Here is a 7,928-nt window from a genome sequence, read left to right on the forward strand (position 1 = left end):
CTTATCAGCATCTATGTGTGAACAAATAGCACACAGGTATATGTGCATACACAAACAGAATTTTAATGAAAAATATTTAGATGCTTTGCTAATGAACTTTTCTAATCACTTCTTACCTTTTCTCCATTTTGGTAATCACTTATCTGAATATTTATTCCACCATCTGCCTGTCAAAAATAATCCCTCAAATCACTAATCCCTTCAACATGCTTTTAACTCTTGTGCGTCTCACACAGCCACACAGACTAAGTATTTCCTGAAGTGTCAGCATTTAGCAGTATCTCTGAGACATCAGTGGCTCTCTTACTGCTTCAGGTTGGGGTGAGAAGCCCTTCCACTGCTGTTTCCAGGCAAAATCCTGTTTTCCCTTGTTGACCAACAAAGGAGATTCCATTTTCTTTCCTGTTCCACCACCATCTGTGTATCTTCTCTAAACAGTGGTTGCAAAAACCGAGCAACTGGAGCATTCCTCCAGGGAAAACATTTATCCATAAAAGCAGAAAATATGGTCACAGAAAAGTAAAGTATTCTATTTTAGCCAAGTTAGTAGGCAACCTGCTGACAGAAGCGGCTGAAGCAGAAATCTAAATGCTCACCACAGTGCTTCTAATCTTTCTTGCTATTTCAGTTGATTCCGAGATTTGTCAGACTCTGGTGGTGACAGCACACTGCAGGGCTAGGGAGAGGGAGGAGAGCTCACCACATTCCTAGTGTACAGACACACAGTGTCCAAGGCAGCTCTGTGTAGGCCTGGAGTCCCACAGACCAGCTCTGGTAGCCAGATGCTTAGAGATCCAAGTGTCACATTCCCTCATTTCTCTTTGAAACATGTCCTCCTGCCTCTTTCCTTGTTTTCCCTCGTTTTCTCTCCCTTTTCATTAAAGAAGTAGTTCTTTTTGAATTAAATTACTTAAGTTTGATTTTGATGTCTTTTCCTCCATTGACTTACTGCCTTTCCTTTTCCCATTTCGATTCCTTTCTGTGCCTATTTATCTCGATTCTCCTTAGTCATTGTCCTTCTTCTTAATTTTCTTTCCCCCCTCAAATTTATCTCCACTTTGAAACATTTTAACTCTTACCATTGTCTACTATGTTCACTGCTACTGTAATATACCTCATGCCTATCTTGTGTATGCATTTAAAAACAAAAAGAAAAATACCTCCTGGTTTATTTTCCTCAAGAGTAATCAGTGGCATAGAAGGTTAAACCTCCACCTGAAGCACCGGCATCCCACATGGGCTCCAGTTTGAGTCCCAGCTGCTGCACTTCAAATCCAGTTCCCTGCTAATGCACCTGGGAAAGTAGTGGAAAATGGCTCAAATCCTTGGGCCCCTGCATCCACGGCAGAGACCCAGAAGCAGCTCTTGATCCTGGCTTCAATCTGGCCCAGCCCTGGCCATTCTGGCCATTTGGGGAGTGAAGCAGTGGATGGAAGTTTCTCTCTCCCCGCCCTTTCTCTCTTTCTCTCTCCTTTCTCTCTTCTCTGCCTTTCAAATAAATAAATAAATAAATCTTTAAAGAAAAATAATAGAGTGAGTAGTGTGGGTGCTTCCCATTGTCTGGAAATATTTGATCTACAAAATAAGAATGTGCAAGTAACTCTTCAATACTAGCATATTTACTTTTCTTTTAAGCACCCTCTAAACATTTATTTGAGAAGGAAACATGAAGCCTGTTCACATCTGCTGGCTCACTTCCCAAATGATCAAAATATCAAGAGCTGACCAGGCCATGCCAGTAGCTAAGAACCCCATGCTGGTGACCAAGTACTTGAGCCATCACCACTGCCTCCCATGATCTACATTTGCTGGAACCTGGAATTTGGAGCTGAAGTTGGAAATTGAATTCAGGCACTCCAATATGGGAGATGGGTATTTTAACCCACATCTTAACTGCTAGACCAAAGGACTGCCCAATCATTTACTTTTAAATGATATTCTTGTAATTTACCAAATCAGAGTCACTCATTCTCTTTCCCTTATATATAATTTTTTACTTGCAGTGAGCCTAATAAAATGAAATGATCCAACTTAAAAAAATAGTAAATCTTAGTGTCATTCTAGTAAAATAAAAATATTTAATAAACGCTCAAGAAATGAGATCATGTCTGTTACTGTTTTAGTTGAAAGGTCATTTATTTAAGTACAAAATTGTGAGTTTTGCAAGTACTAAAATAAATCTGGCTAAAGATCATGATCAAATACTTACTTCATTCTGTTGCCACTTATAAATATATATTGTACTACATAGATACAGAAATTCAGCCAGAAAATTCCTTCATCAATAAAATGGAATGATAAGATTAATTTAACTCTAAATTCCTTGTGAATTCCCACTTTTTAAAAATTAAACTCACAATAATAATTTAGAAAGATCGATGGTCTTGGAATCATTTATCTGATTCTCGCGCTGTGGCTAAGTTTTCATCTATCAAATAAAGTAATATATTTGACTCTTTCAATATTGCAGGGGTAATGTGAATATTAAATGAAGTGGTGATGACACTTAATATATTACTAATCAATGTGTGCTTAAATCAAAGATAATCCTGAAAGCATTTAGATGTTAAGAGGTAGCTCTACTGAATGGAAACAATACCACGAGAACCTTTATCAGTATCTTTGAGTAAAGCCTGGGGGAATTATAGCTGTGTAAATCTGAATAATTAATGTATAGAATAAATTGTACAGGTGCAATAAAGTCTTCATGTGAAAATGTCAATGCAGATCATAGTTGTAGCCCAAAATTTTCTCAGTTCTACAAACTTTCTCTAACCACAAAAGTCCAGTTGATGGATGCTAGAAGCACAGGCAATGGAAGAAATGCTCATACCTCTAAGAGTGGAAATGGAAATGCCGTGGCTTACCTTCTGCAAAAGTCGTAAAGCCTGTTATGTTTTTCTCTGGAGCCCTTATCCTACCCTTTCTGTGTCTTTTTTCCCTTCCCGTACCTTATAAGGAAAATAATACATGTCAGTCATTTGTATGATTCTTGATTTTTAACCCCGGATGTCAACTCTTCTAAGGCTACTAACAATCTCACTTAATTATAATAACTGAGTTAAAGGTTGTGTCCACCATTAAAGTATTTCTAGTCATCAAAAACAGGTGAACATGTATTGGAGGTGAAGATAAAAAATATCACGCTGCTGAATTTAGACCTAAGCCTTTGGTTTGTTTTCCGACTGACACCCTGGCTGCTGTTTTCACTGCGCATAAAGACAGCAGATGAGCCAAGAGAATACTTGCAATATTTTTTTCTATTGTTCCTTCCTTTTTGTTTCTTGCAAATATGGAGCCTTCCCCAGAAATTGGAATCTCCAGGAATATTATGTTACTCTTAAAAGATGGCAATCCTTCCCTTTCTAATAAGAAATTAACTGATCATTCTTGCTATTGCTCATAAATAGTTGTTGTTACGTAGGGAATCTTAGATTTTGAAATCCACTCTCCTGATGTTATAATGGAGAAAGTGCTTTCGGGATTTGAGACTATCACAACCAAATGAATGCTTCCAAAGGGAGTTATTAGACTAACCATTTTAGTTATCAAGTAAATCAGGAAAAGGAAAATACCAGAGCTCTGCTAGGACTAAATATTTTTAAAACATGCAACCTAATAACACAGAGAAGTAATTGAGTAATATTTATTAGTTTAGAAGAAAATAAGTTGAGAAAAGTTAATTTGCACTTGACAATAAAATTCAAAAAAAGGAAAAAGTAAAAAATGTTAAACGATCATTGGTGCAAATCGAGAAAGCAAGCAGGGAAGAACAAGACAAACGTGTATTATAACCAGTATGCTAGCTTGCCCTCAGTGAGCATATAGCAATATACATGATCAACCTTGAGTTGTAGAGGAGTTTATTCTTCCAGATTCTGTGAAGCTAATGTTGAAAAAAGGCTGTCTCTCAATTTTCTTTACTCTTACTGTGAGAGCGTTCACTCATCCTCTCGAGTGAGATGTTCATTTATTCTTAAGTGATCTGCATGGCACTTGTCCATTTCCTCACTGGGTTGTTAATCACACCCTGTTTCTATTCTAAAATAGAAAATGAACTATTTTTGCTTTCAAGTATTTTTTAAATTTAGATTCTTTTAAAAGAAATGAAGGAAAATAAATAAATGCTAAACATGTTATAAAAATCAGAAACCTGTAAAATATATACATTTGAAACAAAACATTAGTCTGAATACTACAATAGTTATCATAGAAAACATGACAGAATTAACTGCAAACTTACATAAAAAGGAAAATACATTGGAAAACTGCCAATTTTTAGTTATTTGTAATAAATACGTAGGTAAATATAAAATGGTTAGGTAAATATTGCCTGTATATATGTCCAGTAACAAAGCGGAAAGGAAGATCTCATTAATAATGGCAACAGAAAATATAAAATAAATTTAAAAACAAGAACTGTAAACAAGGTCTTTTGATGGTTTTTGTCCCTGCCTAGTAACCCCACAAAAGGCCGCCACAACCAGAGCTATGCCAATCCGAAGCCAGGAGCCAGGTGCTTCCTCCTGGTCTCCCATGTGGGTGCAGGGGCCCAAGCACTTGGGCCATCCTCCACTGCCTTCCTGGGCCACAGCAGAGAACTGGACTGGAAGAGGAGCAATTGGGACTAGAACTCGGTGCCCATATGGGATGTCGGTGTCACAGGTGGAGGATCAACCAAGTGAGCCACGGCGCTGGCCCCTCTAGTAATATTTAAAAAATTAACCCAAAATTAGCTAGAAGGAAGGTCAGTTGAATAACTAGCAATGAGCAGTCATGAAGAATTTGTAGCAGTGTTACCAGTACTATAAATCATAAAAGCTACTATGGTAAAAAAAATTAGTAGATTAAAAGATAAATATAAAGTAATTTCATAAGTAAGTTGGGATATTTGACTGTTCACTAAGGCTGGCAGGGTGTTTAAAATTACATACTAAAGCAAATTAAAATTCATATTTAAATGTTTACATTTTTACATTTAAGATATTTTAAAGTGCAGGATCTCACTTAAAGTTCAGTTGAAGGGCCAGCGCCACGGCTCACTAGGTAATCCTGCATCTGTGGCGCCACACCCTGGGTTCTAGTCCCGGTCGGGGCGTCAGATTCTGTCCCAGTTGCTCCTCTTCCAGTCCAGCTCTCAGCTGTGGCCTGGGAAGGCAGTGGAGGATGGCCCAAGTGCTTGGGCCCTGTACCCTCATGGGAGACCAGGAGAAGCACCTGGCTCCTGGCTTCGGATCAGCGCAGCGCACTGGCCGTAGTGGCCATTTGGGGGGTGAGCCAATGGAAGGATGACCTTTCTGTCTGTCTCTCGCTCTTGCTGTCTAACTCTGCCTCTCAAAAAAAAAAAAAAAAAAAAAAAAAAAAAAAAAAGTTCAGTTAAAGATGTGCTTTTGGTGATAATAGTATCAAAAGTACAATAAAGTAGGTACAAACTGAAATTTTACTAGAAATAATTAGAAATAGGGGATCAAATGACTCCACTAAGAGACTATTGGAACTCATAAAAGAGCTTGGTAAAGTGGAAGGATATAAAATCAACACAGAAAAATTGATAGCTTTTATTGAAATTTATTCTAATATACTTTATCCTTTTTATAGTCATTGCAATTGGAATTATATTCTTCATTTCTTTTTTATGCAATGTCTATTGGTGAATAATGATGTTGATTTTTTGTATTTGATTTTGTGTCTATTATCTTCAATGAATTTGGTCATTAGTTCTTTTTTGTTTTGTTTTGTTTTTAACTTTTATTTAATGAATATAAATTTCCGAAGTACAGCTTATGGATTACAATGACTCCCCTCCCCATAACTTCCCTCCAACCCGCAACCCTCCCCTCTCCTGCTCCCTCTCCCCTTCCATTCACATCAAGATTCATTTTCAATTCTCTTTATATATAGAATATCAGTTTAGTATATATTAAGTAAAGATTTCAACAGTTTGCACCCATATGGAAACACAAAGTGTAAAATACTGTTTGAGTACTAGCTATAGCATTAAATCACAATGTACAGCACATTAAGGACAGAGATCCTACATGAGGAGTAAGTGCACAGTGACTCCTGTTGTTGACTTAACAAATTGACACTCTTGTTTATGGCATCAGTAATCACCCTAGGTTTTTTTTTTTTTTTTGACAGGCTAGTGGATAGTGAGAGAGACATTTTGCCATTGGTTCACCCTCCAATGGCTGCTGTGGACAGTGCACAGTGCTGATCCGATGACAGGAGCCAGGTGCTTCTCCTGGTCTCTCATGGAGTGCAGGGCCCAAAGACATGGGCCATCCTCCCTGCACTCCCTGGCCACAACAGAGAGCTGGCCTGGAAGAGTGGTAACCAGGACAGAATCCGGCGCCCCGACCGGGACTAGAACCCGGTGTGCCGGCGCCGCAAGGAAGAGGATTAGCCTATTGAGCCGCTGCGCCGGCCACCCTAGGCTCTTGTCATGATTTGCCAAGGCTATGGAAGCCTTTTGAGTTCACCGACTCTGATCATATTTAGTCAAGGTCATAGTCAAAATAGAAGTTCTCTCCTCCCTTCAGAGAAAGGTACCTGCTTCTTTGATGACCTGTTCTTTCCACTGGGATCTCACTCGCAGAGATCTTTCATTTAGGTCTTTTTTTTTTTTTTTTTGCCAGAGTGTCTTGGCTTTCCATGCCTGAAATACTCTCATGGGCTTTTCAGCCGGATCTGAATGCCTTAAGGGCTGATTCTGAGGCCAGAGTGCTGTTTAGGACATCTGCCATTCTATGAGTCTGCTGTGTATCCCCACCCATGTTGGATCGTCTCTCCCTTTTTTATCCTATCAATTAGTATTTACAGACACTAGTCTTGTTTATGTGATCCCTTTGACTCTTAGTCCTATCATTATGATCAATTGTGAACAGAAATCGATCACTTAGACTAGTGAGATGGCGCTGGTATATGCCACCTTGATGGGATTGAATTGGAATCCCCTGGTTTGTTTATAACTCTACCGTTTGGGGCAAGTCAGAATGAGCATGTCCCAAATTGTACATCTCTTCTCTCTCTTATTCTCACTCTTATATTTAACAGTGATCACTTTTCAGTTAAGTTTCAAAATTTGAGAATAACTGTGTATTGATTACAGTATTAAACCAAAAGTATTAAGTAGAACAAACAAAAACAAATGCTAGGAGGGATAAAGTATTAAGCTGTTCATCAACAGTCAGGGCAAGGGCTGATCAAGTCGCCGTTTCTCATAGTGTCCATTTCACTTCAACAGGTTTCCTTTTTGGTGCACAGTTGTCACCGATTAGGGAGAACATGTGATATTTGTCCCTTTGGGACTGGCTTAATTCACTCAGCATGATGTTTTCCAGATTCCTCCATTTTGTTGCAAATGACTGGATTTCATTTTTTTTTTTTACTGCTATGTAGTATTCTGTAGAGTACATATCCCATAATTTCTTTATCCAGTCTACTGTTGTTGGGCATTTAGGTTGATTCTAGGTCTTAGCTATTGTGAATTGAGCTGCAATAAACATTAAGGTGCAGACCTCTTGTTTGTTTGCCAATTTCATTTCCTTTGGGTAAATTCCAAGGAGTGGGATGGCTGGGTTGAATGGTAGGGTTATATTCAGGTTTCTGAGGAATCTCCAGACTGACTTCCATAGTGGCTTTACCAGTTTACATTCCCACCAACAGTGGATTAGTGTCCCTTTTCCCCCACATCCTCACCAGCATCTGTTGTTGGTAGATTTCTGAATGTGAGCCATTCTAACTGGGGTGAGGTGAAACCTCATTGTGGTTTTGATTTGCATTTCCCTGATTGCTAGTGAACTTGAACATTTTTTCATGTGCCTGTTGGCCATTTGGATTTCCTCTTTTGAAAAATGTCTATTGAGGTCCTTGGCCCATCCTTGTGGAGTTTCTTGATCACTTTGTATATTCTGATTATTAATCCT

Source organism: Oryctolagus cuniculus, chromosome 12 (assembly GCF_051225735.1).
Source record: "Oryctolagus cuniculus isolate XC-2025 breed Fujian yellow rabbit chromosome 12, ASM5122573v1, whole genome shotgun sequence".
NCBI lineage: Eukaryota > Metazoa > Chordata > Mammalia > Lagomorpha > Leporidae > Oryctolagus > Oryctolagus cuniculus.